We start from the raw sequence: 11,684 nt of genomic DNA, 5'->3' as shown, positions 1-11,684 counted from the left end.
CACACCAACAGCATTTGATGGGCACAGTGTGTGAGAGCATGTTTGTTTGTGTGTGTGTGAGCATGCTTGTATGTATGTGTGTGTGAGCATGCTTGTATGTGTGTGTGTGTGTGTGTGTGTGAGAGCATGCTTGTATGTGTGTGTGTGTGAGCATGCTTGTATGTATGTGTGTGTGAGCATGCTTGTATGTGTGTGTGTGAGCATGCTTGTATGTGCGTGTGTGAGCATGCATGTATGTGTGTGTGTGTGAGCATGCTTGTATGTGCGTGTGTGTGTGTGACCATGCTTGTATGTATGGATGTGTGAGCAAGCATGCTTGTATGTATGTATGTGTGTGAGCATGATTGTATGTGTGTATGTGTGTGTGTGTGAGCATGCTTGTATGTGCGTGTGTGAGCATGCATGTATGTATGTGTGTGTGTGTGTGTGTGAGCATGCTTGTGTGTGTGCGTGTGTGAGCATGCTTGTATGTGCGTGTGTGAGCATGCTTGTATGTGCGTGTGTGAGCATGCTTGTATGTGTGTGTGTGAGCATGCATGTATGTGTGTGTGTCTGTGTGAGCATGCTTGTATGTGCGTGTGTGTGTGTGAGCATGCTTGTATGTGCGTGTGTGTGTGACCATGCTTGTATGTATGTGCGTGTGAGCATGCTTGTATGTGTGTGTGTGTGAGCATGCTTGTATGTGTGTATGTGTGTATGCTTGTATGTGCGTGTGTGAGCATGCATGTATGTGTGTGAGCATGCTTGTATGTGTGTGTGTGTGTGTGAGCATGCGTGTGTGTGAGCATGCGTGTGTGTGAGCATGTGTGTGTGTGTGTGTGTAAGCATGTATGTGTGTGTAAGCATGTATGTGTGTGAGCATGTATATGTATGTATGCATGTGTGTGTGCGCATGTATGTCCGTGTGCATGTATGCATATGTATGTGAATGTGCATGTGTTTATCAGTGGCGGTACATCCAAAAGGGTGCACAGGTGCCATCCCCCTCTCTCCAGCCACACCCTCTATGACCAATGGATAGATTCATGCATAGCATAGCATGAATCTATCCATAGCCACCGCTGGCACCCTCATATTTAGGTGCCTGGTCCCTTTTGGGTGTCGGGCGCCTGAATTACAGCGGCGGGGGTGTTTTTGCAGCACCTGATTAGAGCCATGGGCTCTAATAGGCTTCAAAATAGGTGAACTGCGAGCGCCATGCTTGACGCTCACAGTCTACCCAGGTGTGTTAGAAAAGTGAATTAATATTCACTTTCCTAACACTGAACCGCCTCTCCACCAATCAGGTGTGCGAGTCTGTTACCCATCACCTGATTGGCTGAAACGATAGGCGCAGCTATTGGACGCCTATCAGGAGGAGAGGACAGGAGATGAGGATGGCAGGAGATGCATGGAGGACCCCGCTCATGGCCGTTACCCGCTGCCCCACCCAGACAGACTAAGTGGCGGGCAGACAGCGAACGGGTGGTGGGGATTCACAGTGGCAGCATTTGATGGGCACACCAACAGCATTTGATGGGCACAGTGTGTGAGAGCATGTTTGTTTGTGTGTGTGTGAGCATGCTTGTATGTGTGTGTGTGTGTCTGTGTGTGAGCATGCTTGTATGTATGTGTGTGTGAGCATGCTTGTATGTGCGTGTGTGAGCATGCTTGTATGTGCGTGTGTGAGCATGCATGTATGTGTGTGTGTGAGCATGCATGTATGTGTGTGTGTGTGTGTGAGCATGCTTGTATGTGTGTGTGTGAGCATGCTTGTATGTGTGTGTGTGTGTGTGTGTGAGCATGCTTGTATGTGCGTGTGTGTGTGTGTGTGTGACCATGCATGCTTGTATGTGTGTGTGTGTGTGTGTGTGTGTGTGTGAGCATGCTTGTATGTGCGTGTGTGTGAGACCATGCATGCTTGTATGTATGTATGTGTGTGAGCATGCTTGTATGTGTGTGTGTGTGAGCATGCTTGTATGTGCGTGTGTGAGCATGCATGTATGTGTGTGTGAGCATGCTTGTTTGTGTGTGTGTGAGCATGCGTGTGTGTGAGCATGCGTGTATGTGTGTGTGTGTGTAAGCATGTATGTGTGTGTGTGTGTGTGTGTGTGTGTTCATATATGTATGTGTATGTATGCATGTGTGTGTGCGCATGTATGTGAGTGTGCATGTATGCATATGTATGTATGTGAATGTGCATGTGTTTATCAGTGGCGGTGCATCCAAAAGGGTGCACAGGTGCCACCCCCTCTCTCCAGCCACACCCTCTATGACCAATGGATAGATTCATGCATAGCATAGCATGAATCTATCCATAGCCACCGCTGGCACCCTCATATTTAGGTGCCTGGTCCCTTTTGGGGTGTCGGGCGCCTGAATTACAGCGGCGGGGGGTGTTTTTGCAGCACCTGATTAGAGCCATGGGCTCTAATAGGCTTCAAAATAGGTGAACTGCGAGTGCCATGCTTGACGCTCACAGTATACCCAGGTGTGTTAGAAAAGTGAATTAATATTCACTTTCCTAACACTGAACCGCCTCTCCACCAATCAGGTGTGCGGGGCTGTTACCCATCACCTGATTGGCTGAAACGATAGGCGCAGCTATTGGATGCCTATCAGGAGGAGAGGACAGGAGATGAGGATGGCAGGAGATGCATGGAGGACCCCGCTCATGGCCGTTACCCGCTGCCCCACCCAGACAGGGTAAGTGGCGGGCAGACAGCGAGCGGGTGGTGGGGATTCACAGTGGCAGCATTTGATGGGCACACCAACAGCATTTGATGTGCACAGTGGCGGCATTTGATGGGCACACCAACAGCATTTGATGGGCACAGTGGCAGCATTTGTTGGGTACAGTGGCAGCATTTGATGGGCACAGCGGTGGCATTTGATGATGGGCACAGCGGCAGAGTTTGATGGGCACAGCGGCAGAGTTTGATGGGCACAGTGGTGACATTTGATGGTACAGTGGTAGCGTTTGATGGGCACAGTGGCTTTAATTGATGTTTTTTAAATCGGTTCCCACTTGGGACTGGGCCCTGGTGTTCCACCATCGGGCTCGGAGAAAAGAGCCCTGTCCGGAGGTCGGGGGGGGGGGGGGGTGGCCCTCCTCCAAGGTTTCCTGCATCGGGGCCCTGAAGTTTCTAGTTACGCCACTGACTGCTGTATACTCTATATTGTGCAGTATGTGATATTTAATGCAAACATCTTGCATTCTGTAGTTTTTCTGTATTGTAAGCACATTTAAGCTTGCCATACACTGTACAATGTGATTTTACAACCTTCTTTAGAACTACCAGAAACTATACGGTGCAAGTGACTGTCCATTTGTGTTCTTTCGCATAGTTTTATTCAAGCCATACACATGGTGTTTTTTTTATTTTACTTTAACATGCAGGTTGAAGGAGGGAAAAGTGGATCCCCCCCCCCCCCCCATTCACACATTTCTCTTTGGATGGGGTAATCTTTCCCACTGTGGCATTGCAGTATGACAGTGGGCTGTTTTCAAATTACTAGTGTTGTCAGCTATAGCCACACTGATCATTGGGGAAAATTGTCTGGTTGTACACAAGTCATCCAATAGATCAACTTCTGTACAACCAGCCAGCCTATACATGGATCAAAATTCATCCATTCCTGCTAAACAAGCAGAATTTTTTGACTCCATGTACAGCCAGGCTAACTCTAAAGCACAACCTCTGTACAATCAGATTGTCTTTTGTATGGCCAGCTGAAAATGCAAAAGATTTTAGTGTCTCTTGTCAATAACATTCAAGGTGATAGAGGGGCTTATTTTGAAGTGCAGATACTCAAGTGTATCTTTCAATTTACTGTAAATTGGCGATTATGTTCTATTTGTGAATGAAGCATGAGGGAAATTGATTTGCTGTGTTCCTTATGTTTACTGTATTAAGACACCACAGATTAGGGAATATGCCAGGGACTTGTATCCTATTTGAGATCTTGACTTCAACCATAACAAAAACGCATTGCATAGACCTAGTTTTTCTGTCTTGTTATGCACATTTAGGGTGGTCATACACTATACAATCTCCTTAAGACCCCTTTCACACTGAGGTGGTTTTCAGACATTTTAGCACTAAAAATGGCCTCTAAAAAGTGCCTGGAAACTGCCTCCCATTGTGCATTGTGTGCTTTCACACTGGGGCAGTGCACTTGCGGGATGTTAGAAAAATTCCTCCAAGCAGCATTTTTGAGCGGCTTGGAAGCACTGTATTTAGCGCTTTCAAAATGCCCCTGCCCATTGAGTAGGTGGGGCTTTTTACTTTTTCTACCTTTCAATTTTTAAATGCAACGCATAAACAGAGTGATCCTCACTCAGCTAGCAGTCTATCAAAATAGACATGCCATGTGTGAAAGGCACCTAACATTAATAAGGTACAATCAGCCTTAAACAAAACTTCATTAAATAGGTATGATGGTTTTAAAAAAGTGAGCCACCATTACCATGTGCAATGCTGCTGGAAATGACAAAGGGCCATGTAACTTTGTTTAAAAAAAAAAATAGCCCACATTCACATTGAGTCGATTTGACTATTGCCGGCAATGGTGCCGTCCAAATTGGTGCAATGCCGACTTTGTGGCAATGCACTGATTACCAAAAGTAATGCCTGTACTACTTTTGGCGACTTCAAGGGTGATTTGAAGGGATTTATTTGTATGAACCCTCATAAATGTCTGTAAAATTACCCCAAAGTCTGACTGCATGCAGTTCCGTGCGCTTTTTTATGCATTATATGCATACACAGTGTTTTCCATGTATTCCAATGGCTCTAGTTCACACCAGTGCAGTCAGTTCCAGTCAGTTTACCATGCAGAAACTGACGAACTGACTGCATTGGTGTGAACTAGAGCCATTGGAATACATGGAAAATGTATTCGATAAATATGCTTTTTTAGCGCAGAGAAAATCACACGGAACGGCATCTGGTGTGAACTGGCCCTAAGCCTAGGTTCACACTGCTGCAATGTAGGAACAAGTGCAATTCCAGCATTTGTTCCCACATCGCTCCTCTCCCACAGGCAGTTCACACTGGCTTCTGCAAACCATGGCAGATGCATTACATTGTTATTAACACCACCAGATTGGTTCATAGATCGCAGTGTCAACTGTGAACTTGCATAGGTAAGAACACCTATGCCATCCGAATTTCAGTGTGGGAGGGGGTCCCATTACTTTTGTTTTTCCCTGTGAATTTAACCACTTGCTTACTGGGCACTTAAACACCCTTCCTGCCCAGACCAATTTTCAGCTTTCGGTGCTCTCACAATTTGAATGACAATTACTCAGTCATGCAACACTGTACCCAAATGAATTTTTTGTCCTTTTTTTTCCCCACAAATAGAGCTTTCTTTTGGTGGTATTTGATCACCTCTGGGGTTTTTATTTTTTGCGCTATAAATGAAAAAAGTCCAAAAATTTTTAAAAACGCATATTTCTTTGTTTCTGTGACAGAATTATGCAAATTATAAATTTTGGCCACAATTTATACTGCTACATATCTTTGGTAAAAATAACCCAAATTAGTGGATATTATTTGGTCATTGTGAAAGTTAGAGAGTCTACAAGGTGTGGTGCGAATCGCACAAAATTGATCACATCTGATGTACTGGTGGCCTATCTCGCTTCTTGTGACCCGAACAAGCCAGGAAAGTACAAATACCCCCCAAATGACCCCTTTTTGGAAAGTAGACATTCCAAGGTATTTAGTAAGAGGCATAGTGAGCTTTTTGATGTTGTCATTTTTTTCCCCACAATTCTTTGCAAAATTAAGATTTTTCTTCTTTTTTTTTTTTTTTCTCCACAAAATTGTCATTGTAATAGGTTATTTCTCTCACGTGGCATATGTATACCACAAATGACACCCCCCCAAAAAATTCTGCTACTCCTCCTGAGTATTACAATACCACATGTGTGGGACTTTTTCACAGCCTGGCCACATAGAGAGGCCCAACATGCAGGTAGTGCCATCATGTGTTCTAGGAACATAAATTACACATCTAACTTGTTGACTAGTTATTACACTTTTGAAGCACCAGGACAATGACACGTGACACTGATGACAGATGGCACTGATACGTGGCAATGATGACAGGTGGCACTGATGACAGATGGCACTAATATGTGGCACTGATGACAGATGGCACTAATATGTGGCACTGATGACACGTGGCACTTATACGTGGCACTGATGACACGTGGCACTAATATGTGGCACTGAAGACATGTGGCACTAATACGTGGCACTGATGACAGATGGCACTAATACATGGCACCGATGACGCGTGACACTGATGACAGATGGCACTGATAAGTGGCATTGATGACACGTGACACTGACAGGTGGCACTAATGACAGATGGCACTGATACGTGGCACTGATGACAGATGGCACTATGGCACTGATGACACATGGCACTGATGACAGATGGCACTTATACGTGGCACTAACAGGTGGCACTGGGGGCAGGTAGCACTGGGGTGGATGGGACTGGGGGCAGGTAGCACTGGGGCAGGTGGCACTGGGGCAGATGGCACTGCTGGGGGAGGATGGCACTGCTGGGGGAGGATGGCACTGCTGGGGGAGGATGGCACTGCATTTTATTTTTTTACTTTTTTTTTTCACTAGAGGCAGAACGGCTGCCGCTGCAGCCGTTCATCTCTCCCCTCTCACACTGTCTGTGCGAGGAGGGAGAGCGGCGCTGAGAGATGATCTCATATGTTTACATATGAGATCATCTCCCATTGGACACGCCGATCACGCTGTAAACGGCCGCTGTGATTGGCCGTTTACAGCGATCTGTGTTTGCCTGTCCCCGGGGGACACGGCGAACACCGAACTTACTTGCGTAAGTAAACATCAGGACGCCAAGGGACGACCACCCGGATGAACGCGCCTGCTCTACGGCCGTCATTCGGCTATAGGGCGGGCGCGAGGTGGTTAATGTGAGTTCAGACATACAACTGTGTGCCTGTACTGGCATTACATAGAAATCGCATGTGATCGACACCTGCGGTGCGGGTGCGAATCACATGCTTTGTCTGAGATCGCAGCAGTGTGAAACTGGGCTAAAACTTAAAATTACAGGTACTAAGGCAGAAAACTAAAACGACATCTATTAAAATGAGTTCTATGATTTGCATATTTGGGGAGAATTGTTTTTGCGCGTAAAGAGATTAGACTTTTATAACGTGACAATTATGAAGCAATTTGAGACTCAGATGTCTGTTTCAGTAGAACGTATACATCAACATTGAAGAGCAATACTGAACAGGTGTGATTTTTTTTTTTTATGCTAATGAGGCATGATGTCCCAGACTTGTCACAGACAAAGGTGGAGATGAGAAATCAAAAAAAGATAGACTCAGACCTTAAAGTGGAGGGCCACCCTGAAAAAAAAAAAAATATTAAAAATTAAAAAAAAATAAAAAAAAAAAAAATGAAGAAAATTTTTTCTTCTTACTTACCAGAAATGCCTGTTGCTAGGCACATAATCCTAATCTTCTTCCTCCTCCGCGGAGATCTTCTTTCTTCTCCCTCGTCGCGTTGTCTTCTGGGTAATGGGTCGCGCTGTGTTCTAGGGACTGTGTGTCCCAGAACACAGCGCGTCCCATTCACAAAGCGCTGCGCGACTCGCGCATGAGCAGTAGGAAACGGGCAGTGAAGCCTCAAGGCTCCACTGCCTGTTTCCCTTAGAAGGAACGGCGGCGCCGGGACCCAAGAGCCGAGGGACGGGTCGGCCTCGGGCGGCCGACATCGCGGGCGCCCTGGACAGGTAAGTTGGCTTATTAAGTCAGCAGCTGCAGTGTTTGCAGCTGCTGACTTTTAATTATTTTTTTTTTTAAACGGCCCTCCTCTTTAAGGCTCCTAATTTTCAGACATCAGTGTAAAAAGGGCTTAGCCAATCATTGGTAGTATATAAAAATAAAAGAAAAAGTCCTATTGGTTGTCCGCAATTCCAAACCTCTATAAATTCTACAAACACAGCCATTTCAAGCAGAACTCCTGATCCTGAGATCGCTTGCGATATTGGATTGCCATTTTGAAGATTGCCTCCCTTTTTATAGTTATAGATATTGTGTAGATTATTATTATTGTTTATTATTGCCAGTTACTGTGCACTGCATTAATACTGGTTAATATTTTTTATTTCCATTTGAACTTCTGTTTGTACTATAACCTGTTTTTGTATTTTAGGATTTCTAAAAAATCTACCATGGCATCAGAGGGGTAAGTGCATTTGATTTTATACTGTTCTTTGAATCTTCATTTAAGCCATTTATCTTCTATGCTAGCCATCATTGTTTTGTCCATGACATTTGATTGAGGAACATTCTCTGCACTATTGAGCTGCAGCCACACATACATGGACATGATTTGCAGGTCCCATAATTAAATTTTTTTATATATATTTTGTTTCATGTGTATTTTATATTGGGTTAGATACACTTATGCGCTGGTGGGTATTTGTATTTTATATTTGGTATATTTTTAATTGGGCCATATTTACATATTGAGCAACTTGTGGATTATGTGTTTTTTTTTCCCTTTCCTTGTTCCCCCATAGACATATCTGTATTGATGGGGAATTCCATCCACAGCGCTATTGCGGTCTGCCGGCTGGAAAGGATCCCTGCCAACAGAGCACAATTGGGTTGATTTATTAAAACTGGAGAGTGCAAAATACAGTAGACAATCTGCTTTATAACTTTCGCTTGTTCAATCAAAGTGACAAACCTAGAAGCAGATTGGTTTCTGTACAGAGCTCCACCAGATAGTTAAAATCTTTAATATCTGCAAACAAATTTAAAGGTGTTGTAAACACCTTTAAATGACCGGCTGATCTGATCAGTCCCGATCACGGCCAGCAACACAGCTGACCACCTGCCCCCTGCCAGTGCCCACCTGCCCACCGCAGTGCCATCCTGAATAAAAGTAAGTGCCACCCAGCAGTGCCCACAGTGCCACCCACAGTGCCATCCAGCAGTGCCACCAACAGTGCCACCCACAGTGCCACCCACAGTGCCCACAATGTGCCTCAAAGGTGCTGCACCCCAGTGCCGCCCATCAGTGCCCAGCAGTGCCGCCCAGCAATGCCCAGCAGTGCCACCTATCAGTGCCCATCAGTCCCATCTATCAGTGGTACCTATCAGTGCCCATCCGTGCCACTTATCCGTGCCACCCATCCATGCCATCTTATCTGTGCCCATCTTTGCCCATCAGTGCCGCCTTATCTGTGCCTATCGGTGCCGCCTTATCTGTGCCTATTAGTGCCGCCTTAACTATGCCTATCAGTGCCCACCAATGCAGCCCATCAGTGCCCACCAATGCAGCCCATCAGTGCCCACCAATGCAGCCCATCAGTGCCCACCAATGCAGCCCATCAGTGCCGCCTAATTAGCGCACTTCAATGAAGGAGAAAAATGACCCGTTTGCAAAATTTTATAACAAACTATTAAAACATGATTTTTTTTTTTTTTTTTGCATCTTTTTTTGTTTGTTTAGCAAAAAATAAAACTCTGAGCTGTAACTAAATACCACCAAAAGAAAGCTCTATTTGTGGGAAAAAAATGATAAAAATTTCATTTGGGTACAGTGTTGTATGCCCGCGCAATTGTCAATCAAAGTGCATCAGCGCTGAAAGCTGAAAATTGGTCTGGGACTGAGGGGGGTTTAAGTGCCCAGTAAGCAAGTGGTTAAAGGAATTACTATAAAAAAAAGCACAAAGTTACCCTCCTAACACAGGATAATGACAGGTTACAGGTCCACAGGTGCCTAACAACATCCGCTACAGTGTGAGGAGCCGCTTCTTCAGAGCGCTTTGCAAGTGCTATTTTTAGCGCCTCAGTGAGAAAGTAGCCTAAAACGCATGGATTTTTCTTGCATGCTGATGCTTCAAAGTTGGGTAAATGCAAAAGGGTCTTAAAATTCTTAAATATATACTGTAATGTGCCAAATTCTTCCATCTGCCCTGGGAACCCCTCATAATGGCACAACAGGTGTACAGACCTGGAAACTCAGCACAGGGATGGTGGGAAGCCTACATAATGGGCATAGCAGTTGTAAGCTGTATAGACGTGGGAACACATCACCAGGATGTTGGGAACCCCTCATAATCACATCAGGTGTAAAGACCTGGGAAATCATCACAGGGTTAGTGCCAGCAGGTTTACAGAACTGGGAGCACAGCACAGGGATGGTGAGAACCCCTCATGGGTCTGTACACCTGTGCCCAAGCGCTCAGCACAGGGATGGTGGGAACCACTCACAACTGGCACAGCAGCCAGCAGGTGTACAAACATGGGAGCCCCTCATAATGGGGAAAAAGTTATACAGACCTGGGAACACAGCACAGGGATGGTGAGAACCATTCAGAATGGGCACAGCAGGTGTACATAACTGGGAACTCAGCACAGACTGTGCCCACTCTTAATGGGCACAGCAGCCAGCAGCTGTACAGACCCAGGAGCTCAGCACAGCAACGGTAAGAACTCCTCAATGTGCACATGTCTACAGATGCGGGAACTCTGCACAGGGATGGTGAGAACCCTCTCATAATGGGGCCAGCGGGTGTACAGACGAGAGAACAACCAGTGTACAGAGCCAGGAACAAAACACAGATCCCATGCCATTCTATATATCGCTGGGGATGCCCTTCAAAGCTAACTATTTCAAGAGATGATCACACTGAAGTAGTGACTACGTTAGAAGAAGGGCTGGCTCTATTAAGGACATGTGACATCATTCCAGAATCTTCAACAGTTACCCCAGCTTCCACTGCTACACCGATAACTCCTGGCCAAACAGTTTCTCGCAAGCACAAAGCTAAGAAATGAAAATACACTGGTTGAACACCCTACGCTACCACTTTAACGCAACGTTTTAGTTCTCATGGCCACTTAGATGGCTAAGACATTATACTTCACCCCAAATATTGTTGGGCAGTCCTACTGCCTCAGAATTCAATTCGTAATCCCTCTTTTTACTCCTACTGTTTGGGATACAGACCTTTACCTGTTTCTACTATGTTTATTTTTGCTAGTTTTGGTTTGCTTTTTTGTTTTTACTCCTCTACTCTCTCCAGGATGGACCTCAGTACCAAGCATGTTTACTTCTTGTCACTCTGTGGAACTGAACCCTCGAATATGGACTCGTGGATCTTTTATAGACGTAATCACGTCCAATACGAACGCAACTACCCATCATCCGATAGTAAGGTAAAATGTTGAACATAATCTCTTTTAACACTTACGGCTTAAATCACCCTGTGGAAAGAACTGCTCTATGGAAGGAAGCTCTGAAACTGCAGGCTGATATTTTATGCATCCAGGAGTCCCATCTGCTACCATCTGATCAGTTTCGATTAAAACATCCCAGATATCCCCAAATCTTTTTTGCTTCTGCTGCACAAAAAACCAGAGGAGTTGCCATCGCCATTAGAGATACTGTTTCTTTTAAAGAACTGGAGACAATCCCGGATAAGGAAGGGAGGTATTTGATCTTAATAGGAGATATAAATAACAAAACCTACACGATCGTTTGTCTCTATGCTCCAAACTCCCACCAGATGAGTTTCCTAAAATGGCTATTAAAGAGCATATCCACTGTTAAGAAAGGGGCCTTGGTGGTTTTTGGAGATTTCAATCTTACCGCAGACTATGCAATCGACACTACCACTAA

The sequence above is a fragment of the Lithobates pipiens genome, unplaced genomic scaffold (genome assembly GCF_037356315.1).
Source record: "Lithobates pipiens isolate NorthernLeopardFrog02 unplaced genomic scaffold, aLitPip1_a1.2 Scaffold_61, whole genome shotgun sequence".
In the NCBI taxonomy this organism is placed as follows: Eukaryota; Metazoa; Chordata; class Amphibia; order Anura; family Ranidae; genus Lithobates; species Lithobates pipiens.
This window is presented reverse-complemented; position numbering follows the sequence as displayed.